The sequence below is a fragment of the Balaenoptera borealis genome (assembly GCF_965194805.1).
Source record: "Balaenoptera borealis genome assembly, contig: HAP1_SCAFFOLD_790, whole genome shotgun sequence".
Lineage (NCBI taxonomy): Eukaryota > Metazoa > Chordata > Mammalia > Artiodactyla > Balaenopteridae > Balaenoptera > Balaenoptera borealis.
Window position 1 is genome coordinate 280146 of NW_028123411.1, and position 27530 is coordinate 307675.

Genomic DNA, 27530 nt, shown 5'->3' on the forward strand with positions numbered 1-27530 from the left:
ATGAGGAAACTGAGGCATCTGATATGCCAAAGTCTGCAAAATGAGTTTAATATTAATAATTACAGCTAGCACTCATTATTTTCTTGCTATGTACCAGAAACTGCCTTTACTACTCTACAAATGTTAGTTCATTTAGTTCCACAATAACACTTAGAGGTAAGCATAATTGTTATCTCAGTTTTATAGTTGAGAAAACTGAAGTGCAGAGATGTTAAGCAAATTTTCCAAAGTCAAACAGCTATGAAGCAGTTTGAAACCAGAAAGTATGATTTTTAGTGGGCAGTCTTGAGATAAAATGAACAGCTACCAATTTTCCCAACAAATAAAAGAGTAAGTTTCTAAGACCACCATTTTAGATATATAAATGGAAGGAACTAGCTCTGGGCAATTGCCAGTCTTGGGATTTAGGGTCAGACAGTAGTAACTGGAGGACTGGTTCTGCTGCTTCCAGCTCTGTGGTCTTGGGCAAGACAGCTGTGGGCCTAATCACACCTGCCTTCCAGGCAGAGCTGCAAATAGCATAAGAGGGAACTTAGGAAGTGGAAAATCACAACTGTAACTGAGGTCCAAGTATTGGTAGAACCACAGAAAACCTCACAATGACCCTGCTTCTACAGAGGAATCAGGAAAGACAAATATCATATGATATCATTTATATGTGGAATCTAAAAAAAATGATACAAATGAACTTATTTACAAAACAGAAATAGAGTCACAGATGTAGAAAAAAACTTATGGTTACCAGGGGGTAAGGGGGATAAATTGGGAAATTGGGATTGACATATACGTACTACTATATAAAATAGATAACTAATAAGGACCTACTGTGTAGCACAGGGAACTCTACTCAGTACTCTGTAATGACCTATATGGAAAAAGAATCTAAAAAAGAGTGGATATATGTATATGTATAATTGATTCACTTTGCTGCACGGCAGAAACTAACACAACATTGTAAATCAACTATACGCCAATAAAAATTTTTTTAAATATTATTAAAGAATATTAAAAAAAGAGGACTCATCCTCCTAGTGTAGGACCACAGCTTAATAGAAAGTGTTTCCATTTTAAATTTCTCACCAAAACAGCTACTTTCGATTTGGAAGAACAAACAAACAAACAAACAAAAATCCTTACAAACAGTCCAGGAAATTAACTATGTATTTTTCTTTCATTGGACTTGATTTTTAAGAAAGAAGATAGCACAGAAATGTGTAAAATAAAAGAGAAAGTTTCCACCTGTCTTGCGGGAGAGATTTTTAAGGGGTATGTACTATCGATATTGTTCTGCACTTGCTTGTCTCAGGAACATATCATGGACATTCTCTCATGTCAGGATGTGTGGGTCTACTTTTTTGTTGGTAGCCACAGCAATCCTATTATGTGGAGGTTTCATCACTTGTTGTTTTATTCCGCTATTGATAGATATATAGTGTGTTTCCTGCTAGCTTTAGTTATTACAGCTGCAGAAAGCACTTATAGTATATTTACGTATATATTTTTGTACAGTTGCTTTTTATAAATTGCTTTCAATGAAATAAAATGCCAACTTTTCATTTGACTTATAGGAAAAACAATTGCGCGATTTTGTTAGGTGTATGATTTTCACACATGGGGAAAGGGGTAGAGAGTTTCACGGGACCCCCGCACCGCCCCTCTACCCCAGATTGATTCCTTCCCCTGTCCCCCCTACAAGTGCCCCCCCCCCTCGGAATTCTGCCTTTGATATAGCAGGACCACCAAGGCAGTAGCCAGATCATTAGCTTTGTCCCTAGAACCAGCTCTTTTGACTTGGTCTACCATCTTATTCAGAGTAAAACCTGATTTATGACCAAAAAAATTTTTTTTACCTGTGAGTCACAGACTCCTTTTGCTGTGGGGTTCACAGCAAAAAGTCTATGGCAGTGCTTTGGGTCAGACAACCACATTTTCTTAGTGAGTAAAATTTACAGGACAAAAATATCCCCTCTGTCACCTCCTGAAAAGCCAAAGGAATGCTCAGAAAATAATCTTTATCTCCTCGCTAAAACCCAACATGGAAACCAGTTGCCTCTATATCCCAAAGATTTTTTTTCTATTTCACTTCCTTTTTTAAGAAGAATGACCAGAACATTTATTTCAGTGCCCTAGCCTGGATCATTAGACTCCAAATCTCTTCTTAGGGTGAACTGGATGTGAGAGTGAATGTCTTAAATCAATTCTGCTATTTCTGGTTTCAAGCCTCAACTTGTCAGATTGCTTGTGACTCTTGGGGGTGTTTTGGCATCTGTATAAACCCGGCGCTGTGCTGTTGAATCCTCCTGGCATTAACATGAAGATTGTATGGAAACTAACATAATATTTTATGTCAAATAGACTCCAACTAGAAAAAATAATTGCTTACTACTTAATATATATATATATATATATATGTGTGTGTGTGTGTGTGTGTGTGTGTGTGTGTGTGTATATATATATATATGTGTATGTATGTATGTATTTGGATTCGTATTCTTATTTATCTTTTTGGTTCCTTCCCCACCTCAGCAGCCAGCCTCACGCTAGCTGGGAACTGACAGTTCTTTTTGGAAAACTAAGCAAATCTTTCAAAACAGTTTTCAAGTCTTGTAACAGCACGTTTGTGCTGCTACAGCTAAGGACCTGTCAGGCCTCCAGTGCGCACCTTGATTTCAGCTCAGCAAAACGGAGCAAAATATCCATTTTGTGCATGAAATCGCCTGTGTTCTGCGTGGGAATCTATACTTCTCAGCCGCCTCTGCACTTAGCAGGCTGTGCTTGGCTTTTCCTTGAGATGGGAAATTGGGTCCTGAGAAAGAGGCGCCTTCTTGCTTGATGCTGGAAAAGCCATCCCCGGGGAAACAGAATTCAAAGTGAGAACCATGAATTCTCACTTAGACTGTTTTTCCTCGAAAAAAAAATTTTTTTTTTCCTTGAGAGAGCCCACAGTTGGTAGGGGTATGATCAAATGTTCACGCTCATCCAATACTCTTGAAAGTCTAAATTGCTCAGAACCCTGACGATATGAACTTTTTTCATGCAAACAAATAAACCAGCAACAAGAATGATGATCAAAGCAGCCCTTTCTGTGCAATTTGGAATAGCACCAAGAGCCTCCAGACCCTTTCATTTCACTTATTGGGATCAATCCTAAGGAAATAAGCCTTTATCCACATTTCCAAGCACATACAAGGATTGTCATCAAAGCGTTGTTGAAAAGGGTGGAAAGAACAGGAAGAAAAAAGTATCTAATCATGGGAAAATAGTTAGGTAAATGTGGCACATCAACTAAATGGAACATTTTGCAGTCATTAACATGAGCTTACAAAAGGGGTATACAAAAATGTCATGGGAGATTTTTTTTAAGTAGGTTTTATTGAAGTAGAACAGACACAGACAAAAGCATAAATCATAAGCGTACAGTTCAATGAACACACACATACAACTGGTACCTGGATGCAAAAATACATCACCTCAAAGCCCTCCTGGTGCCCCGTTCTGATCATTACTTCCTCCCAGGGTTACGACCAGTTTTGCCTGGTTTTGAACTTGATACATGGAATCCTATCATGTGTATTCTTTAGTCCCTGGCTTCTTCTTCTGAATATTTTGTTTGTAAGATCCATCCCTGTTGTTGTGCAGAGTTGTAGTTTCCTCGTCTCCATTCCATTGTATTAATATACTACAGTTATTTACCTGCTTCACTGTGGATGAGCATTTGGGTGGTTTCCAGTGTTATCCATCATGTGTAGTGTGGCCATAATTCTTGTATGGGCTGCTATTGGTGATCATATGCACACGGGTCTGTTGGGTATGTACCTAGAAGTAGAATTGCAGGATCATTGGCTCTACATATATTCAGCCTTAGCAGAGACCACCAAACAGTTTTCCATAGGATTGTACTAATTTTGATTTTTCCCAGCAGCCTATGAGAGCCCCAGTTGCTCCAAATACTCACCAACTTAGTGTTGTGTGTCAGGATCTCTTTGTTAATTTTGAAAATGTGCAGCTGAATTACAAATACAATATAATCATAGATTTTTAAAAAATATATACACAGGAAAAAGCCTGGAAGGATATAATTTAACCTGCTAAGACTCAGTAACTTTGTATGGATGATGGGATTTTGTTTTAAAGTTCTTCTGTCATTTTCCCCTGACATTTTCTTATTCTTTGTAGTGAAGAAGTACTTATTACAGGAAGAGATATTACACATTCAGTGCCAGACCACCACAGTCAAGTTGACTCACACGAATGTTTGAGTTTCCCAGTGCATAGAAAATGTATGTTTAACTGTACAGAACAAGGAATATAGCCAATATTTTATAATAACTTTATATGGAGTAAAATCTATTAAAATAGCAAATCACTGTTGTACACCTGAAACTAATATAATATTGTAAGTCAACTGTACTTTCAGTTAAAAAAGTTATGTTTACACTATACTGTAATCTATTAAGTGTGGAATAGCATTATGTCTAAAAAACCAATGTAAATACCTTAACTTAAAAATGCTTTATTGCTAAAAAATGCTAACCATGACTTGAGCCTTCAGTGAATCATAATCTTTTTGCACTAATACAATCATAGATCACTGATCACAGATCATCATAACAAATATAATAATAATGAAAATTTTTTAAATATTGTGAGAATTACCAAAACGTGACACAGAGACACAAAGTGAGCAAATGCTGTTGAAAAAATGGCGCCAATAGACTTGCTGGATGCAAGGTTGCCACAAACATTCAGTCTGTAAAAAATGCAATATCTGCGAAGCACAATAAAACAAGGTATGCCTCTTGTATTATAATTCCTGTTCTTTTCATCAGGCAGTAGGTGAGGGTAGGGCATTTAGGGGAGGGACCATTATCCCATATGATGGTCACTTTCAAATGTCACTGGCCCTGGGAGAGATTGCTGTTTTCAATGGACATCTCCATGGGCCAGTCAGGCATTTATCTATCTAACCATTCGTCCATCCACATACTCATCCCCTCATTAATTTGTTCATATATTCATTAAATACTCATTAAACACCAACTTTGTGCCAGCCATTTTATGGGGTAGAAAGGAGTCATGAAAAGATTTTTAGGAGAGCTCATACCACATCATTTTGTAATTAGACATCAGTAATACAAGAATATGGAGGAGGATATGCTGATAAAAATGTAGTACAAATAATAAATATTTTTTAATTGAAATATAGTTGATTTACAATGTTGTATTAGTTTCAGGTATACAACAAAGTGACTCAGTTATATATGTATAGATTCTTTTCCATTATATGTTATTATAAGATGTTGAGTATAGATCCCTGTGCTATACAGTAGGTCGCTGTTGGTTGTCTATTAATGTATTTTTCAAGGGCTCATGACATACTAGGCACTGAGCTAAGAATTACATGCAGACAATCATTTAAATCACAATCAACTTATAAGCCTATTTTTTTTTAACCGCCATCTAACAAATGTGGAAGCTGCAGCTTAGAGAGATTATAAAACTGGCCCAAGTTCACAAAGCTAGACTGGAATTCACATCCGATCTGTAGAACTTCAGGTCCTGGTTTTCCACTTCCCAACCACATCCTCCCTTCCTGGGCCTTGATACCTTCTACCCCGGTAGAGACAAATGGGGCATTGGGACAAAGGAGCCAAATGGAAGTGATATTGACCTGGAATTTCAAGACAGGCTTTTGGATTTGATCTTAAAGGATGAAAAGGAATTCTTTTAGGCAGAAGAAGGAAAAAGAAGATTTTAGGAAGCTTGTACATGGAAAGCAAGGATGGTTTCAACTCTGAAGGGAGGGAGGGCTGGAAGTGAGAGATAAGGTGGGAAAAGAGCTTGTGGTGGACTTTAAACCTCCCAAGGGGAGGGTCCCTGAGTCCCCTCCATGTCATCAACCAAGATGCCTGAATGCCAGGCACTGGCCCAGGTTGGGTGACCTCCTCTCTTCTTACTGCTCCTACAGACCCTGTTCATGTTCTCATAAGCATGTTGGTATCTCTGCAGCTGCATTATCTAATATGGTGGTCACTAGCCAGACATGGCTATTTAAATTTAATGAAAATGAAACCAAAGTGCAGTTCCTCAGTTGCACCAGCCACATTTCAAGTGCTCAAGAGCCTGGCATGGCTAATATATATATGATCTAGAACACTGCAGAATAGTCTATTCAAGAGGGCTGCTCTGTCCTCTGTCTCCTGTGCATGGAGAAGCATCAGGGGACAGGAACCGTGCTTGAAGGATGCCCCAATGTCTTGTATGGAAGATGACATAAAAAAGATGCTCAGTGCTTGTTAGGTCCATAACTTCAGGACTGGAAGGGGGCTTATATCCCACAGCCTCTTTCAACAGGGAGGAAGTCTAAGGCCGATACCATGACTGGTAATATGGCTTTGAACAAGGGACTCTATACTCAGTGTCTTTCCAATTTCAACATGCCCGTGAATCACCTGGGGCTCTCCATAAGGGTGCAGATCCTGATTCAGTGGTTCTGGGGTGGAGCATAGATTCTGCATTTCTGAGAGGCTCCCAGGTAATGGTGATAATGTTGGTCTGTTGACCACACTTAAAAGTAGCAAGGCTCTGTGACCAGGAGAATAGACCAGATTAAAATGCTGCAGGATAAAGCTGGGCAGTTGAGCTGTTGGTGTGGAGATCTTTCTACAAACTTGGTCCACGAATTCAATTTTGTGAACATAAGGAGAAACTTAAGACACTTGTTCATCTCTGTGTTTTTCGACGCTGAGCCATCCCATTTATACTGCCTTTCAGAAGATGAGAAAATCAGAGAGTACATTCAGAAATCAGATGCTAAGAAAACCACCCTCTCCTTTTCCCCGCCGATACTTTCATCATAACCACAATGAAAAGTTAACAGCTACAATCACAAAAGCTTAAATTCAAGGAATAATCAATTATGACTCCATTTAGCAAGAGAAATTGTAAAACGAATAGATCCACACGCTTTTGAAACATGAGTCAGAGAGGAAGCAGAAAGGCCAATGTGTTTTTAAAAAGCTTTGGAAAGAGAGGTACATATGCAACACGATCTTCCCAAGAAGAAAAATCTCTTTGAAAGTCTCTGCCTCCTGCAGGGCTCTCCTTCAAAACCACATCTGACATGGGTCTCATTTCCCTGCTCGATGGCATCATCATTAAACAGCCACACATCACAAGTAACATGTTTATCATTTTAACATTCCTTCCAAGATTGAGTTTGCATTATGGATTGTGAAGACATAGATTCTGTTGCTTGGGAGGGGGCAGATGGAGTTCTATCAGTGTTCTAGAAAATGAATTTTTAATACCCCTTGAAAGACAAGTTACAGATACTCAGAGGTTTTAACTAAGACCATTTCATGCCTGAAACAAATATGTTTAATTAGGCAGCTAACAGCTTTCGTCAATGCTACGAAGCTGAGAGAAGCAAACACGAATTCTTTAGGAAAGGAGCAGGCGTTTAGTCCAGAGCGCTGGTCCCATGGCCAGACAGCAAGTTTCCTCACCACGTCTCTACTCAACATCAGGGATCATAGAATGTACGATATTTGTCAAAATGGATGTGGGATTAAATCTGGCTATTGCCTCTTCCTAGCCCTTTAATTTTGTCCAAGCCACTTAATATTTTCTGAGCCTCGGCCATCTGGGCGATAGTAATACCATTTCTGAGTTATAGGAAATATGAAATTGAAATAATTTATGTAAAGCACCAGATACATGGGAACAATTGTTTTAATTGAGGTAGTAATATTCATAATGGTGTTTGGTCTTCACTCCAGGATGAAGAATTTGCTAGTAGTGGGACAGGGCATGAGAATTTCCAAGGACAGAAGATCCATTCCTCCACTAACCTGCTAGATGACCACTTTGCTGTCTCCAAAGGCCTCTGTGAAAATGCATATCAAAATGAGGGTGTTCAGTAGTAGTGAGGGTGCAAAGAACAGAGAAGGGTGGTGGGTATACCAGCAGGTTGAACATTACAGTCAAAATACTGCTTATATTCATTAATGTAATTAACACCAACTGCATCCCAACACGCATCAGGCAACACAGTAAACACTTTGGATACGTTACCTCATTCAATCCTCATAGCAGCCCTGGGAGATCGGTACTAGTATTAATTCTATTTAGTACAAGGGTTTCCACATTCAACACTGTGGGTATTTGGGGGCAGATAATTCTTTGTTGGCAGAGCTGTCTTGTGCATTGTAGGATGTTTAGCAGTATCCCTGGCCGTGACCTACTAGGTTCCAGTAGCACACTCTCCCCACCCCAGTTGTGGCAACCAGTAATGGCCCCAGGCATGGTCAGATGTCCCGGGTCAGGGGGACAATCACCCTCGGTTGAGAATCGCTGGGTGAATAATCAATGAATAAAATAAAGTAGTGAAGTTCAGAGACTTCCCCAGATGACCTGGCAAGCAAGTGTTGGAGCCAGGATCAGAAATCAGGCAGCGAGTTTCCCAAACCTCACCCTTGTATATTGATACCAAAGCTATACTCTCTCCTAGGCCCAGAATATAAGGTAAAGAAAGCTCTGTGTTTGGGGGGATTTGAGTGGTAGGAGGAGCCTTTGTAGCAAAACCTCTGCTGTGACAAACGAGCATAATAAGCCATCTGACAACCTGGCCACATCTGATGGTTGCAGGTAAATACTTTCCCTGGAGAAGCTCTCCCTGATTCCGACACCACCAGCTGTGCAAAAACAAGCCGAAAACTGTTTCTTGGGAACATCTCCCTTGGCCAGTTCATGGCATTTAAGAAAAAATATTTGGCCCCAAACCATTATCTCCTCCTTATTAATAAGATTTGGCAGTAGATGTGTTTTGGCTTTAAAAAAAAATGAAGTCTACTTTCAGAGATGGAGACTTGCTTTCACCGAGGAATCCAAATGACTATCCTAGGTTCAAAAGGGAAATTAAATGAGAACATTTTGATTATGCTCAGATATGTGTCTGGTATTCCAAGGGGACAAATTTCACTTAAATAAGTGATCTCTGGAGTGATTTGTTAAAAACAATTCCTCTTATTCCTAGAGTCCTATCTCTGTAGTTTAGCTGGGTCTATCACAGGCATCTGAGGAAGCCCGTTATTACACTGGCATGCATTGCTTTAATAAGACAGCTTGCTCACATGTGCCTTACAGCCACAAAGCGCATTCATATTCATCTCATCTTTGCAATAGCTCCTTAGAGGTATTATTATTATGCCCATTTTTACGTTTGTGGAAACTGAGGCTCAAGGACGTTGGCATCCACCAGTCAACAGCTGGCAGAGATTGGGCTCCAATTCAGGTCCTTTAATCCCAAAAGGGTGGATAGGTGATGGGTGCCTGGGTGGGAGCAGGCTTTGGGGAAGATGTGAGTCTGGCTTTGGAGGCCAACTCCATCTATTCTCCATTGGCCTGTGACTGCACTCATAGCTGGGCCTCCAGAAGACCCAGGAGTGATGCCCCAGCTAGCAATGCTCAAGGGTTGATTAGGCAGCCCCAAGGCCTGGACATTCCCAGGGCTGTGTGGATGCCGGGGCCTGACTACAGTGCCACAGAACCCAACGCAGTGCAAACACACGCGTGTGCATGTGGGCACGTACAAAGTGCATGAAAACAAGAATACCGGGACACAAACTTCGCACAGGTCAACACGTAGTCAAAGTGGGGGCAAAGGGACTGGCCCCAGGCAGGTCCCCAGTGGGCTCTACTTGTGTCTTTAATTATTGTTCCAATCTACCTTCAGTGCCCACCTCCTCACCCACCCCTTCTTCGTCCGAAAATGTTCACTCAGTGTGCTCAATTTAGGATAACTTCTTCCTGCACTACCTCTAGCTTAGTGCCTTAAACTCTTCTGGCCCATAGTGTATGAGATCCTGCTCCAAGACACCCATGGAACAGAAGAGCCATGAGGTCAGAGTCTGAGGGTATTTCATACTCCTGTGTCCTCAGCCCCCAGCTGGGCCCTTGGCACATGGATCGAGAGAGGAGGGAAAAAGCAGAGGCTGAGCCAAGTCACCAAGGCTGGCACGCAAGGCCTGCCACTCACTGACCGTGTGACCATGAATGAGTCAGTTACACTGTGGTAGAACAAGGGACCCTGAAGGGGGCCACCTCCTAATCCCCACAACCTGTGAATATGTGACCTTAATGGGCGAGAGGAGACTCAGGTTGCAGGCTGAATTAAGGCTGCTAACCAGCTGACTTTAAAATAGAGAGTTCATCCTGGATTATCCGGGTGGGCCCGGTGTGATCACAAGGGTCCTTAAAACTGGAAGCTAGAGGCAGAAATGGAGTCAGTGCTGAAGTGATGCCATATGAAAAACACCAGACTCTCTGTTACAGGTTTTGAAGATGGAAGGAGACACAAGTCAAGAAATGCAGGCGGCTTCCGGAAGCCAGAGGAATCAAGCGCATGGATTCGTGGCTAGAGCCTCCTGAACGGAGTGTGTCCTGCCGACACCTTGATTTTAGCCCCGGTGAGACCCACGTTGGACTTCGACCTCCAGAACCGTAAGATAATACACTCGTGTTGCTTTAAACCACTAAGTTCGTAGTAATTTACTATAGTAGCATTAGATGCGAACACAAATCTAAGGCTCCATTTCACCATCTTTAAAATGGGGTCAGTAATGGCACAGACCCTGCAGTAATGAGTAAATGTGACAGCGCGGTATATGTAAAGCTCACGGAGGACAACCTGACTAACACGGTAACTTTCAGTGCTTATCAGATGTGCAAAAATGGTCATTGAGCTAATGAATAGATGAATGAATGAATGAACAAAATTGTTAGAGGCAAGAAGCAAGAAAAGGGATCTAGGGTGTGTTCAAGGAAGGATAAAGTATTTGCAAATTTAAGGTTGACTGTGTACACAATTAGTTACTTGCCCTTTGCCACTGTCTGCAGAAGCTTAAAGAATATGGTAACCAGGCTCGCCCTTGATTTTGACCCTGAATTTCCCTATTAACCTGTTTCTGCCGTGGTTAGCCGTCATCCTATGCGCTACCATGCCGATCCTCTCCAGAAACTGATGGATGCAAACCCCTTGGGTCTCTCGGCAAAGAAACAAATAATAATAATAATAATAATATAAGAATTAAAATAAACTATGACAATGTGAGAGCAGTGTCTAGTGGTATTTCATAATATTGGGTTGACTACAACGTGAAGTGATAGAATAGCCTCCATACTATTCCCTCAAACTCCTGTACTTTCCACCCTTCATTTTTGCCTGTGGGAAACAATCCACCCTGAAGAAACCTTGTTTCCACCAAGATTTTTTTTTTTCCTTTTTTGCAGTTCCCCTGTCCCAGGCCATCAGGCATCTAACCTATAACAGAACAGCCTGCTCTGTCTTCACACACCAGCATTTTCTAAATATTCGCATTCCTCAGATGCCAGCTCCTTCCTTATTTTCTCAATTCCGTATTTGTTTATCCTCAAAAGCTCCTTTGTAGCTGCCCACATGGATCTGGGAAAATGTGGAGGCCAGCCCTCTTCCCTTGGGCAGCCCAGGGCCCACCAGGAGCCCCATTTTCCATTTCTCCACCTCGGGGGCACTCTCCTGAGAACAGAACTGGCTGCAAGGTCCCTGTGGGCCCAGCAGCTGCCCCAGCCCTTCAAACGCACAAACGGTCCTCTGAGGGTCTGGGGCCTGGTGAGTGCAGGTTCCCTCAGGGGGATTTTTAAACCCATGGTTCCCTGTTTTGCAAGTAGGAGCCCCTCATTTCAGCCTGGTCCCCCTCAGACAGACCTCAGAGCCCGGGGTATTTAAAAGCCAGGGATCATATCATGGCGAGGGTGCCCTGACTGTGAACTTCGCCCTTGAAGGGTGCAGCCCTCGCCCACAGATTATAAGGTAACAAGCAAGCCAGTGACCTCCCCTGCACCCCGACCTTGCCCTCTGCATGGGCTGGGAACCCCTGCAGAAGGTCAGCCGGGAGAGAGTTGGAAAAGAGCCAGCTGTGGGCCTGCCACGGCCAGTCCCAGAGGAGGGTTAGGAGGAAGTGGTGTTTCTTTGGTCAACAAGAAGTGAGTCTTCTCTCCAGCATGGGCTAGAGCAGGACTTCTGGTCCTGGAGTTGGAGTCTAGAATCATTTCTTCTTTAGGGGAAGAAAGAGGCATTTCCTTGCTTCACACTCTTACCGCCTCCCCACTGCCTTTAGAGGAGGCTCCGAGTCCCCTTCAGAACCTACTGGAATCCTGCTTCTACCCGCTCCTCTGTTCCACCCACCTCCGGGCACACAGTCAACTTTCAGCTCTCCTGAGCTGTTCGTGAATCCTCTCGGCTCTCCATGCCTCCCAGACTTCAGTGCCTCTGCAAAAGCTCTCTTCCCCACCTGGGTAATTCTTAATTACCCTTCAAAGCTCAGCCCAGCAGTCACTTCTCCAGCCCCACTAGAGACCTGTCCTTACCGGGTGATAGGTAGGCATAGAAGGCCCCAGCATTTTGCACCTGCCAACTCATTTACTCTTCACTATCACAACATGAAGTAAGTCAGTGAGACTATAAGCCCATTTTACACATTGGGAAACCAAGTCCAGACAGCTTAAGCAACTTGTCCAAGGTGGCAAAGTTGACAAGAGGCAGAGCTGGGGCAAGCAGCCCAGCTCTGGTGTCAGCCTGGGCTCTGTACTCGGCCAGAAGCAGATTTTCACCAGCTGTGTGACCTTGGACTGGTTACTTAACCATTGCTGAACTTCAGTTGCCTCATCTAGAAAATGGGCTTACAAAGAGAACCTATGAAGAGGTATAGCTAAAAACAGAATGTGTCTTGAACGCCTGCTGTGCAGTAAACACTCAGTTAAGACCTGGTAACTATAATATTATCACTACAGATAATCCTTAGTATGGCCTCCCTCACAGCCCTGATGACACCAGACCTAATCGTGACCTGAATCCCCACACAGGGCAGGAACTTAAGGTGGTGCCTAATTCAGAGCTTAGCAGATATGAGTAACAGAGGAATGAATGATTGCATCTAGTCTAACGCACTTATCACACCAGGCCCATCTTGAGCACTCAATTAATGTTAGTAACAATTATTATCATAAATTAATAGTAATTAATAATTATCATTATCACTGTTTTCTTGGATCCTGTAACATAGCTGCGTCTCCAGTGGGGGGGCTTCTACTTTGTCATTTGTGTTGAATGAAGGACAATCACAGTCTCCTAGCTGATTCAGAAGAAATACTGCCAGCTTGGCGGCCATATCCACCAAAGGGCAATAGCAGGAGTCTTAATCATATCACTCGATGAACTGAGTTTCCTTTCGTTGTTCACAACAGGGGTGGAGAGGGTGGAAAAGTCAAACGGGGTAAAAGCCAAAACAGTCCAATCATTTACCCACAATGGGAATCACTGACCACAGGGCCAGGGTCAATATTAGGGCAAGTTACATATCAATGTGGGGTCATTTGTCTCCGTTCTTCCCAGTTCTGGGAGAGCAGATTGGCCCTGGGCCAGCCCACGGGAGCGGGGAGCCGGCAGTGTGGACTCTAGCCGTGAAAAACAAGACGCTAGGAGGTTTTATGCTCCTAGAGCTTAAAGGTCAAACCGAGCTGCGGTTACAGCGCCCATATGCTTTCCGGATACGCTCTCCGCAGGGGTGAACAAAGTCCAGCTTGCGGGAAGGAATCCAGAGGCCGTGTCCTCTAGTGACAACGGGGCAGAGGCGCTCCTCCTGGCTGTCCGGGAGGGCTCTGGGAAAATGGCACATACTGCGTTTAGGGGCCAAGCCGGAGCCCGTGGAATTAAGGAGGAATATTGTCATTCTCATTACTAATTATAATAGTTTGTTTACTCTTCATGGAACACATACTGGGGGCTGTGCTTTGTGATTTCATATGTGACATCACTTAACCCTCACAGATGCCTCGGGGGCAGGGTGGGGGGATTATTACCACAATTAGACAAATAATGAAGCTGGAAAGTTCAAGACTGCCCAAGCTCATCATCTAGCAAGTGGCAGGGAAGGGATTTCCAGCCCAGTGCAACATGCCTCCAAACTCAGCCATCAGATGGATATGGGCAGTTGCTCACCCCAAACCCATCCTCTCCTTTGTCTTTGCTCAGAAGACCCTGGCTTCATCCAGGGCAGCCATGTGTTCACCCCCCAGGAGATGCTGGCTCTCCCAGAATCCCCTGCAGCTGGGGTAACCCCAGGACAGCACCAGCAGGGAAAGCTCACCTGGAGGACGAGGCCATTTTAGGCACACATTCGCTTCCTGGAGAAAAAGAGGGCAGGGTCATCTATCCCTTCTTCTTCTGCCTCAAATGAGTTCTTGAGCCGGGAGAGAAAGAGGCCTTCTTCTTTTTATAGTTTTCTTTTTCCCCCCAGTTTTACTGAGGTTTAATTGACAAAAACTGTGTATATTTAAGGTGTACAACTGGGGGATTGACATATATATACATTGTGAAGTGATCCCCACAATCAAGGTAATTAACACGGCCACATCTCACATAGTTACCTGTGTGCGTGTGTGTCGTGAGAAGACTCAAGATCTACTTCTAATAAATTTCAGGTATATACAATGCCGTGTGATTAACTAGAGTCACCAGCCTGTGTGTTAGAGCCCCAGAACGTATTCATTGTATAACTGAAAATGTATACAGTGGATGAATGGATAAAGAAAATTATATATATATATACACACACACACATATATACATGCAATACACACACACACAGTGGAATATTATTAAGCCATAAAAAGAAGGACATCCTGTCATTTGCAACAGCATGGATGACGCTGGAGGACGTCACACGAGGTGAAATAAACCAGACACAGAAAGACAAATACTGTGTGATCTCACTTATATGTGGAATCCGAAAAGAAGGCAGAAGCCTCCTAATGCACAGAAGGCTTCTTGTGCTCATGAGGGAAAGACAGAGAACATCTCAGAGACCTCAGAACTGGGATCATTGATGGGTTGAAGTAACACCTGGAACCAGGCGCCTGGGGCCTTCTCATTAGTACAACGAGCCAAACAAGCAGCCGGCCACAGCCTCTGTGTCCTAGAGCAGCGGCAGGTGTGCCTGAGAGGTGTCTCCATCATTGCCTTCAGGGAAGGGAAGGAATAACATATAAAATAAATGGAAACTGGATGAAAGGTACAAACATCGAAACAGCTGGAACTTGGCCTTGGTAACAAACACGCTCCTTAAGACTCCTTCTGCTGCCCTATTCTTCTCCCTTGAGCTGGAGAACTGGTCCTGGCCCTAGTGGCCAGCAGAGCGGCTAGGAGGGTTTGAACAGTCAGCTCCGACCCTCTAATTGCATTTATCATGTACTAATTAGCATTTAATAAGCAGCGAGCAGGCGCCCAAACTGAAACAATAAAGCGACCTCATCTCTACTTCAAAGATGAAGAAACTCAGATTCAGATGTTAACAGCGGCAATAATGAAGGGCGGCAATGCCTAATCGGAGTGAATGGCGCCATTAGAACCCAGAACCGCCTGATCTGGAGTCCGCTTGCAGGCGGGAGGCTTTGTAATTAGCCACCGCCATGCTTCTGAGGCCCTCACTGGTTGGAATAATTAACGCAGGCACATTTTGTTTCAACGGGAGCCAAGTCTCGGGTATCTAGATGGACATTACAAGGCCCCAACACTCTTTTCTGCCAGGTGTGAGTTCTTGGGGTTGGGAAACTCTGCAGAGTGCCGGGTGCGGGCCCCGCGTGGCCCTGCCACGGGACGCTGGACCTTGGCAGGTGTTAAACTGGGGAGCGGTGTGGCTCTCGGAGTGTCCCTGAGGCCAGCACCAAGGACTTGGCCACCAGTGGGCCACATTTTTTGATCCCATTCTGGCCCCCCACCCCATTCTCAGCTAAGACTTGATGTTTACCTGGGGACTAGCTGCGCCAGGGGTTCTGAAAGGGTGGGTCCCAGGCCAGCAGCCTCGGCCTCACCTGGAAACGTGCTAGAAATGAAATTCTCCAGCCTCACCTCAGACCCACTGAATTAGAAACTTCAGAGGGAGTTTGCATTTTAAGAAATGCAAACTGCATTTCGGAAATCTGCATTTCAAGAAGCCCCCAAGAGGATTCTGATAGACACTCAGGTTTGAGCAGCGCTCCCTGGACCAGTCCTAAGATCGGAGCCCTCTTCATAGCACGAGGCAGGAGTGCTGAGGAGTCCTCACAGACCTGCAGCTCTTGGAGCAAAGGCCTCCTTCTGTGGTCCTTGTTCAATCCATCACCGTCGCACAGAACTGCTCATGCCTGGGGACCTTCCTGTAGCGGGCAGCTTTCTCATCTGCGTGTTTCCCATCTCCCCACATTTGTCCTCGATGCTAACTCTGTACAGAATGTCCTTCCTCTTCCGAGAAGCCTTCCCAGACTGCTTTCTCTGCTCCACCAGCTCAAAATAGTCTATGATCTCTTATGGAAGTTACTTGTTACATGTACTATGCAATCCACAAGGACAGGTACACACTGGCTTGTACATAGTATGTCTTCCATAATATTCTCCTAATGTAAATTCAGTAAATATTCTGGGGGCATTAACTTGAAGAACTTACCCATGTCACATTTTCTTATTTTTACCCTTCAATTTTATTCCCCTCCCTCCTTTGATTATAAATAGAGGGGCTTTAATTTTTCCTCTTCCCCCAACCACCAATTTAAAAAGGCATAATTTAAGTGTCTCTCCCCTTAAAGTTTGGTCCCCTTTCCCATGTGAGAAAGTCAATGATTAATAACTAGGTTGCTGGACTTTCAGACACCATGTTGTCTCATCATTATTTTTCCCCGGGTCAGCACCTATTTACCAAACGTCTGATCTGGGCTAATAGAGAAATTCTGGAGAAAATGTAAAACCAAATTTCATACAGTGGTTCAGCTCTTCAGATCCTTATAACTTGGGCTGGGACACAGCCTTCAAAAAACCTAAAACAACCCTGCTGTAGTTAGAGGCGGTTCATCAGAACGATGCAGAGACTGCTTCCCCCGGTCAGATCTCAGGCCTCAAGTCAGGGAAAGGCAGAAGTGTGTGCATTGAGACGTCTGCGGAGGCTTGCTGGTGGAAGGAAGTCTTGAGGATGCTCCTTGGGGTTGGATGCTAGAAACTTCCACTGCCTTTCTTGTCCACTTACCCATCACCGGGGACAACACTGACAAGAGCCCTGCCTGGAGGGATCTTGCAGTTTGGTTAGGGAAACAGGTAATTTAAACCCACAAGCCTTACATGACTTGGAATATGCAGAAGAGAAACACAAAGGGCTCGGGGATACTGAATACAGCCAGGACAGTCCAGGCAATGCTTCCTGGGGGAAGTGCCTTCTAGGTAAAGATCTGACAGCTGAGTTATCCAGGGAAGAGAAGGGAGTATAGAGGGATGTGGAATAATGCCCCATGGCAAGAGCAGATGCAGACTCGAGGTCCTGAAGAGAAGTTTCTGACAGCCAGGACTTGGTGTATGAGATGCAAAGTGATAATAGTCTAAAGACATGATTCTCCGATTTGAGCTGCTTCAGAATCCCCTGAAGGGTGTGTGAAAACCTATATTGCTGGGTCCACCCCCAGAGTTTCTGATTCAGTGGATCAGAGCTGGGGCCTTAGCATTTGCATTTCCAGCAAGCTGCCAGGTGCTGCTGGAGCAGCTGGTCTGGGAAGCACACTTTGAGAACCTAATCTAAGGGAATGAGGGTTGTCAACACATAAGGAGCTCACACAACCTTTAATAAACCTGAGCCCATTGAATGGGTCCACTATTATTCCCATTTCACAGATGAGGAAGACAATCGGTAAGACTGAATTGTTTACCCCAGATCCCAAAGGTAGAAGATGTCAAAGCTGCTATTACCCATGTTCTTTGAACTGGACCACCTCTATTTCTCAGACCAGCCATGAGCTACGGAAGGAGGAGGTGTGGCCATATATGAAGACACATGTCTTGCCGCTATTTAATAAGTAACTTTTCAAAGGGACGTGAAGGGGAGACACAGAGGGGTGAGGCAGTGAACTGCCATTACCCCAACTCTGCCCCATCCCCTTTGCCCTGGACAAGGTTGAAGCGTGGGTAGAATCCTCCCATGACCAGGCAAAGAAATGGATCCCACAGTCTGTACACACCACTTCAGGTACAGAAGATCACTAAGACAAATGTTGGAAGGGTCAATAACATGGTAAAAGCCGATTATCAGCTGTTTAATCCCTATTAAAGGTTTCACAAACAGTTTGAGTTTCTTGAAGGAAAAATAAAGTCACCTCTTTGTTACATGCACTTAATAACTGTGCATTTATATATACACACAGACACCTCTGTGCAGAGTTAGATGTGTATACCAGATGATAATTTATTTCTAGATGCCACGTGAAGATAAGATTCAACATGCATAAGTGTGTGTGTATAGAAAGTTCTATGATCCTAGTTGATCTTATAGGAAGGTATACCCACATTTAGAAACATACCAGAGAGTTAGTAAGAAGAGCCTGACTTTATTTAATACTCCCCATAATCCCACAAGGGCGGTGCTACATTATCTCATGTGTTGTGAGGATTATATCAGATCCTATATGAGAAGCTTATTGCCTGATACATGATATACTTTCAGTAAATAATAGCTGGTAATATAATTATTACTTGTGGGCGTTCTACAGCCACTTGGTGGCCATGTCAACTTGGGCAGTTCTTTTTGTTTCTCTAAGTTTCAGGCCCCTCATCTGTAAAATGGAAAGAATTGCTAGCTAGATTAGGTCAAAGTGTTCAAAGCATTTCTGATTTTGGCTGAAGAGTCTTGTGTCCAAACGAAATTATATGTGGGACTGGTCCAAAGTGGAGTTTTTCTGGCTGTTTTGCATAAACTCTTGGACTTTCTTTGAAGTCTCAGACTGTTTTACTTCACATCTCAGAGCCTTAGTTTCCTCTTCTGAAAAATGGAGCTATTGATAGAACCGATCTCACGGGGTTGTAGCCATGAAGAAATGAAATGGTGCATGTGAAGTATTTTAGGCCATACAAAGTGCCCACATCTGCCTTGATTTTATCCTCCCCCTCCCATCTCTCCTATATGGGGAGGCCTAGCTCTCACCCTCTGCTATGGCCCCAGATTCTTCTCCAAGAGAACAGGTCCTTGGAGCCAACTCAGAACCACTGGATAGATGTCATTACTCCCTTCTGCCTTGAGCGGAACAAGGGTCATGATTGATAACCGGGCCCCTGGCAGGCAGAGGAAAAGCGCATGCTCAGAAGTATTCAGAGCTCGTGTCGGATGGAGCATTAGGCTCTGAGAAGCCTACAGATCAATGAGCTTCTCAATACGCCCGATACATTCCCACCCGAGATCTATCCCACTGGTTTGAGTATTAGCAATCGCAAGATGGGGGTGCTTTCAGGGAATTCTGCTGGGGCAGAGGAGACAGAGGCTCTCGGCGTGCTTCATACCAGCATTTTTAGAATGCGGGCGGGGCGGGGGGGGCTTTTTTCCTGCCCCAGAAGCTCAATTTATTGAACTGAGTCAAATTACTGTACATCCTGCCAGAGCCCTCGCTGCCATTGATCAGTCCCGAAACCCTCTTGTGCATTGCATCACCATTTCAAGAAAGAACACGTTCTCAGGAATATGTGTGATCTGGGAATGACCCCTGGGCTGCATCCTGCCCACTTGGAGAGAGAGGCATTCTGAGAGACTGGCAATCAATGGGCAGAAGACCCAACTGAGTGCCAAGGGCGGCTCCTCCCTGGGCTGCTCTCAGTCAGTGCACTCCGGGCTAAGTGAGCCAGACTTGGGCTTCTGTATGCCAGAGGAAGGTTCTCAATCTGTGTGCAAGGAAGGAAGGGCGAAGCAGAGCTTGGTCGTGTTCTTTTGATTTTACGCTTGAGAGCATTAACTTCTCAGCACCAGTTTGGATTTTGCAAAAATTGTGCAGGCTTTGGCCATTGTTTGATGTATGTTGAATGTTGCTTCTTAATGATGTTTAATGGTGGGTGTGTGGTATGTGCAGTGTGCATGTGTGTGTATGTGTGTGTGTGTCTTTGTATGTGTGTATTTGCGTATGTCCAAATTAGCTGAGGATTTCTTTGGGAAAAAAAAAAAAAACTATGTCTTATCACTTTAAAAATCACTAGATCTATAAAAACAAGAATGGGACCTTGTTCATGTTAAGAGTTCAGCAAATGTTTCCTAAAATTGGGTTAGGCTTTTAATTAATGTTTTTTATAAAAGAAGTGCAAACTAATTGCAATTTTTTTAACAGCCAGAGAAGTATAAAATGAAAGGTTATCTCTTACCTCTTTCTCAGTTCCCTAGAGGAAATCTCTGTTAGAAATCTCTTTAATGTGTATCTATCCATATATTTCCTGTGTATACACAAATATAAAGATATACAATTGCTCGTTTACATTAATTTATTTATTTTTGGCTGTGTTGGGTCTTCATTGCTGCACGCGGGCTTTCTCTAGTTGCGGCGAGCGGGGGCGACTTTTCGTTGCTGTGAGCAGGCTTCTCACTGCGGTGGCTTCTCTTTTTGCGGAGCATCAAGTGAGAGACTAGTAGCCTTTGGCGGAGGTCAACAGAAAAGACAACACAGGGGCGGCAGCTATTCAGCAAAGGTGGCCCCCAGTGACCCAGGCCTCCCGGCTCTCCCATGCACCTGTGGGCCCTTCCACGGTGAATCTGGGCTGGCCCGAGATCATATTAAACTATAGCACGCAGAGAGTAGAATGCAGTGTTGGCTGCAGGCCCAGTATTTAAGAAGAAGGGCAGCTCCTGCTTCTTACTTCTTGACATGTTCATTCTTGGGAGCCCTGAGCCCCTGTGTAAGAAGCCCAGCTCCTCAGCTGGAGAGACCACGTAGAGAAAGACCACGTGGAGATGCCACATGGAAAAGAATAGCCCCAGGGCAGCACGGCAAAGGAGGGAGCCATAGCAGGTCCTGTCTTCAGGTGACTGTAGCCCAGACACCATCTGGCTGCAGCTGCTAGCGAAAGCCTTAGTGAGACCAGCGTAAGAACACCTTGATGAGCCTGGTCAACGGACAAATTGAGAAATAATAAAGTGCTATGCTTTGAAGGCACTGCATTTTGGGGTAGTTTGTTACACAGCAATAGAGAACACACATAAGAGTAGTGACTTGACTATGTGTTCATTCCAAACCCTGGTACATTATCAGGAAATAAGGAAATTGATGAGGGAAGGCCCTCCCATCTCAGGCTCTTACTTGTCTCCCAGGTCTTGAGAGAGCTCACCTCCAAGGTCAGCATCTTACATTTTCAACTTAATTTGGCTTTGGAATTCCTTTGTGAGGATAGGAAAAGGAAAACTCCAATTTTATTCCTGGTGCTACTATCATAAAGCCCTGGCAATGTCCGATCTAAAAATGGCCTACAAGTTTTTCAAACAGTTAAACATAGAGTTACCATATGACCTGGCAATTCTACTCCTAGGTATATACCCTAGAGAATTGAAAACATTTGTCCACACAAAAACTTGTACATAAATATTCATAGCAGAGCAATATTCACAATAGCCAAAAGATAGAAACAATCCAAATGTCCATCAATGAATGAACAAACAGAATAAAATGAAATAAAATAAAATAAAAAGAGCCTACATCTTCTTAAATGGAGGTAAATGCTATGTGGGAACAAGAGAGCAGACTTCAATCCAAGGGTGGTTAATTGCATATCAAAAAGCGAAAAAGAAAAAAGACGAAAAGAAAAGTGTCAAAACAATCTAGAACATCTCCGTATATTCTGAAGAATCCAATAATTTGCAAGCAGATTACTTGCTTAGCCCCCTAGGACATTGGTTGACATAATTAGTTAATTCCTGGGAAGGGTTATGTGCGTGTTCTTTATTAATTGACATTTTCCTTTAACAAGGAACGTAAGGACCAGGAAAAACTGTCATTATCCGAGAGTAATGGGTTTTCTTTCGAGAAGCCCATGTGTTTAACGAGGATAGCGTCTTTCATTCCGCAGCATTCCAAAGGTATTTAGAGACTTTATGGGGCTTGAAATGGAGCCACCTCTGGCATGAAACCCGGGAACACCTCTTGCCGTTGGAGCACAGGATGTGCGGAATGCCAACCGAAACTACCCAGAGCACATAATTACCAGTTGGAATTACCAGTTACCGACTGGAATGGGCCCAGGTCCCAGGCGCAACTCTTGTGACAGACATCAAGGGTTATTTAAAGACCACACATGATTTGACATCTTTGCTTCGGCCTCTACACCATCTCAGACCCCAGAGCAGAGAGTCTGTTATATAGATTAAGTCTCCCCCGATGGCTGGTGTCGAGTTCTGACTCATGAAAGAGAGGCCTCAGAATCAGGCACATTTACTGCATTCAGTGATCACCTGGTCTTGGGTGCAAGCAGTGAGCTTTGAAGAGTAGAGGGCTCAAGTCCCGGGTGCGGTCTGTGTTATCGGCTCTGGACCGCGAAGCCGCCACATCAGGCCAGCCAGGTGCCTGGAATTACCTAGAAGTATCTTCATGCAGACAGAGGTAGGGATGCTGAAAGGTGTCTGTAACAACTTCAGAGTTACAAAGTGTAAACATGTACTGTGCGTGTGTGTAACTCACACTTGTGGCCCTTGCGTGAATGTGCTTCTGAGTGTGGTCAGGAATTCCCGTGGGTTGGGGATGTATTTGTGAGTTCCTATTTAGCTGTGCATATGTGGTTTTGAGTTTGTTTGTTTTTCAGTTTTATTTATTTGTTCAACAACAGGAAAGCTATTGCCAGACAGCAGCACAAATCAGAGCAAAACAAATAAGACTCAGTCCTCTGAAGCTTACATTCAAGGAATAGGTAAAGGAAGGAATCAGGCAGCTATGATTCCGTGTGATAAAAGCGTACAGCAGTTAGTTGCAAGTGAGTTTACCAGTGTGAACGCCTCCGTCCGTCTGGGTGTACATAAGGACGCATACCTATGTGTTATGGCGTGTTTGGAAAATAACAGAAGTTTGCCAGATGGCTGCAGACTGGGTCATTGGAACACTTTATGGTGAAGTGAAGGTTATCAGTGGACCCTTGGGGATGTGCCCTGGTGATGGGAGGTGTAGTGCTGCACTAAAGCATGAATTGCAAAATCTATGGCCACAGTAACTCCACTCCATCCCTGCCCAGGAGGGAGGACTGAATGACTGTGGGTTTCATGTCAGAACCGAGGGAGGGGCCTGTTTGTTCCTGGGAGTCGGGCTGTGCTACGTAAAGGGCTGGGATGTTGTGTATGTGTGTGTGTGTGTTTCCTTGTCTGGTGCTCAAATGCCTTTTTGGATCTCAGGATCTAAATCCACTGAAAACGTGGGAATATCAGGTTTTTCCAGCCCCGTTGCTGCTAGGTTGCTGTGCCTCATTCTGGTTTGGGTTAAGTGGATCGTGGGGGAAAAGACGAAAGGAGGGAAGAGAAACACACTTACTTTATTCCACCTGCTCTCAGGCACTAAACTGAGCAGCTTTTCGTGTGTTGTCCCCTTTTGACCTGAAAACCTTCCCAGGGAGGTGTCAGGATGCCCATTTTCAGTGGGAGAAACCGAGGCTGGGTGGGTCACTCACATTCAGTATATTTCTATGCCAGCTTCCTTTCTCCTCATCACCTGGGTCATAATGTCTAAAGTTCAGAGCCTTTCTCAACTGGAGCTCTTAATCTGAACCACAGAACACAGAAAGTGATTCAAGTGACTGTTTTCTCAACTCTTCCAAAGATGGCACATAACTAGAACATTTCCAGATGCAGAGAAGTCCATTTAATAACTAGAACCATCCTAGAGGCAGAGAGATCCATTCATCACATGCAGTGGATGGCCTGGGACATAATTCTCTTGCAAAACCCCAACTCTTCCAGAGGCTTCTAGAGTGAAGTTCTCAAGCACTGCTTGAGACAAGCCCATCTCCTTCTGAAAAGCCTCCTGTGGCTCACAGACTTCCCGTGGCTATTTCCTTATCATTCTTTGGGCGTCCTCTTAATGCTGCCTTTTCAGAGGTCCCTTCCTAAAATAGATGTCCCTGTTCCCGTCAGCCTCTGCAGCCGGGTTATTTCCTTCCCAACACTTATTAAAAACATTGAAAGTCTTTAGCTGTTTACTTGTTTATTATCTGTCTCCTCTTACTGGTAGGTGAACTCCATGAGGGGCAGGGTTAATCTTTCTTGTTCACTCCTGAATCACCAGCATGTAAATCACGGGTGCATGATACGTTCTCAATAAATATTGCTGGGGTTGATGAATTATCAATTAATATTAGAATTTATCAAGTCCTCGTAAAAAACTTGGATATACAAAATTGTCGTTTTCTATTACGTGCATGTGCGTGTGCACACACACAATCCAGAAACATCTGTTTCTTGATTTTTCCCTCCTTTTTATCAACTTCCTGAACTGAGCACACCCAGAGACTGCTCTTCCCAAAAGGCAGGGTCATAAATACTCAGCCCGGTTTATCTCTGCCTGATAAGATCACGTTAGCCCGAAGGCTCCCACGGGGTCTTGGGGGAAGGGCAGCTATCTTCTGGATGGATGGCAGGATGCCCACTGCTGGGGGGGCGCGGGAAGGGATGGAGGAGGAGGCGGAAAAGGAAACTGCCCCCCCACCCCCGTTCATGCCACTGAAAGAACGATGGGTGCGTTTCCCAGATATCGATAACATCTGCTCGGCTAATAAAATAGAGTTTGTCACAGTCATTCTGTGGCTCCAGTAGGAGAAGCTAATGGGAGCATTCGGGAAGGGCACACGGAGGCAGTTCTGGAGGCAGCGGGCTGTTGCGGCAGAGTGATTTTCTGAGGCAGCGGGCACTGCCCAGACACGCAGCTGCCCACACCAGGCTCAGGCACGCACGTGGAGCAGCCCGCTTGTGATGAAATTGGACCTTGCTGAACCCTGAGGAACCAGAGTTGCTCCACAGGCCCGTCACCACGGGGCAGTTTGACTTCGTCAGACTGTGGCGTTCTGATTTCAATCAGTGCTAAAATGAATACTATTACAACATCCATTTGTGAATACCTAAAATATTAGAATGTGTGTAGGATGTATATCTTTATTCACAGAAAACACATTTATATCTATATACTTCCTCTAACAAGAGCTAATTTTAAAAATAGAAGTATAGTTAATTTACAATGCTGTGTTAGTTTCAGGTGTACAGAAAACTGATTCAGTTATACATACATACATTTATATACATATATACTTTTGCAGATTCTCTTCCATTATAGGTTATTACAAGCTATTGCATATAGTTCCCTGTGCTGTACAGTAGTAGTATCTATTTTATGTATAGTCGTGTGTATATGTTAATCTCAAACTCCATTTATCCCTCCCCCTCTTTTCCTTTTTGGTAACCATAAGTTTGTTTTCTACATCTGTGTGTCTATTTCTGTTTCATAAATAAGTTCGTTGGTGTCATTTTTTTTAGATTCCACATATAAGTGATATCATATGATGTTTGTCTTTCTCTATCTGACTTATTTCACTTAATATGATAATCTCTAGGTCCATCCATGTTGCTGTAAATGGCATTATTTCATTCTTTTTTATGGCTGAGTAGTGAGTGTTTCATTGTATATGTATACCATCTTCTTTATCCATTCATCTGTCGATGGACATTTAGGTTGCTTCCATGTCTTGGCTAACATGTCTTTAAAAGCTGTGGTTGACATGTTGTAAAAGTGGTATATGGGCAAGGTTGCCAGATCTAGAAAATGTAAATACAGGATACCAACTAAGTCTATCTCAAATACTGCATGCGACATACTTATGCTACATATTTTTTCATTTTTTATCTGAAGTTTAACTGAGCATCCTGTATTTAATCTGGCAAAACTTTTTTATGGGTGTATTAGTTTCCTGAGGTTTCTGTAACAAATTACCACAAACTGAGTGGATTAAAACAATTGAAATTTCTTCTCTTAATGTTTTGGAGGCTGGAAGTCTGAGATCAGGTATTAGAGCCACGCCCCCACTGAGACTCTGTGTAGAATACTTCTTTGCCTTTCCTAAGCTTCTGGTGGTGGCCAGCAATCCTTGGCTTATAGGTGCATCATTCTAATCTCTGTCTCTCCTCTGTGGTCTCAGAGAGGTCCCCCTATGCATCCCAGTCTCTGCCTTCTATTCTCTTAAAAGGATGACAGTCATATTGGATGACGGGCCCCCCCTACTCCAGTATGACCTCACCTTAACTAATTACATCTGTAACAACCATATTTTCAAATAAGGTCACATTCTGAGATATTAGGGGGTGGGATTTCAACATATTTTTCTAGGGGACACAATTTATTGCATGACTTTGGTTTATATTATGTAATTATAATTCTTTGGATAACTTGATTCTGGTTCACTACAAAGAACCCTCTTTAACATTTGAGAAACTGAGTCGCAGAGAAAGTAAATCACATGCCCAAGGTTGCACAGCCACACAGGAGGTCTTTGTGAGACTCCAACACAGGCAGTCCAGGCAAAGAGCCTGCCTGGTAATCCCTACTCAACAGGGCCCCCAGATATCGAAAAAGTACCCACCTTGAGGAATGAGAGCTCGGAGCAGTGATCTCTGCTTAGAACAGCCTCCTTGTGGCCCAGAGTCAGTCCCTGACCTGCTTTGGCTCAAGGTCCTCATGTCTAAAATGAGAAGATCGTCCTCTGGCTGTGCTATCCAAGACAGGAGCCACGGCCATGTGCAGCACCCGAGCCCTGATAATGTGCTTAGTGGAATGGAGATGGCTTAAGTGTCCAACACACACGGGTTTCAGATCCTGAGTCCAAAAAGAGACTTAGGTAAACAAACTCAATAGTTCTTTCATACTGATTACATGTTGAAATGATACTAATTTGGATATGTTGGGTTGAACAGAATATATTGCTGAAATTAATCCCACCCCTTTCTTCTCACTTTTTAAATTTCATACTTTATAAACCTTTTTTATGCCACTATTTTTACTAATGTTTTTCTTTCATAAATTTTAACTATTTCATACATGGCTTGCCCCAGTTTAGATAGTTAACTCTCAGACTGTTTGCTTTCTTTAAAAAGTTTTCTGTCTTTTAGGTATGGAACCCTTCATTCAAGCACAACATAGGATATACTCAAAACATGAGTTTTATTTATTTAATCATTTGTTTTTTCAACAAAATGTTCATTGAGCGCGTCCGAGGCAGCACGCACTGCTCTGGGAGCTGGCGTTTGAATGGTGAACAGCAGATAGGACATCTCTTCTCCCCTCCTGGAGCTTGCGTTCTCATAGAGGGTGGGGACAGAAGGTAAACAAGCAAACAGATTAAATATAAATTTAACTGGAATACACAAGTTAGGTATTATTTGTGATAAGTGCCAGAAATAAATGAGCAGGATAAAGAATTAAGAGAACACCTTGGAGACCCTAATTCAAGGTAGAGCATCCAGGGAAGTCCTCTCTAAGGAGATGGCACTTAGACTGAGCCTTGAAATCTCTGGGGAAGGGTCTTGAGTCCCTACTCAATGTCTGCTTCCCTGCTTTCCCCTGACCCCCTGCCCAGCCCAACTTGGGCAGCGTTCTCAAATCTGAGGAACTCAGTTCGCTCACTTTTAAGGGAAGGATAACAACTCCTGCTTCAA

At 43.7% G+C, this 27530-nt stretch overlaps 2 long non-coding RNA genes across 2 annotated transcripts in view; one reads left to right on the forward strand and one right to left on the reverse strand.

Moving 5' to 3' along the window:
- LOC309621661 overlaps window positions 1–19388 on the forward strand; it is a 278524-nt gene extending 259136 nt beyond the window's left edge. The window contains exon 3 of the long non-coding RNA XR_014240136.1: window positions 10336–19388. This is a non-coding gene — a long non-coding RNA (uncharacterized lncRNA). The remainder of the gene's footprint in view (window positions 1–10335) is intronic.
- Window positions 19389–19427: 39 nt separating this feature from the next.
- Window positions 19428–27530, reverse strand: part of LOC309621660 — a 30040-nt gene continuing 21937 nt past the window's right edge. Inside the window, exons 2-3 of the long non-coding RNA XR_014240135.1 lie at window positions 26459–27165; window positions 19428–20965 (exon numbers count right to left, since the gene is read on the reverse strand). This is a non-coding gene — a long non-coding RNA (uncharacterized lncRNA). The remainder of the gene's footprint in view (window positions 20966–26458; window positions 27166–27530) is intronic.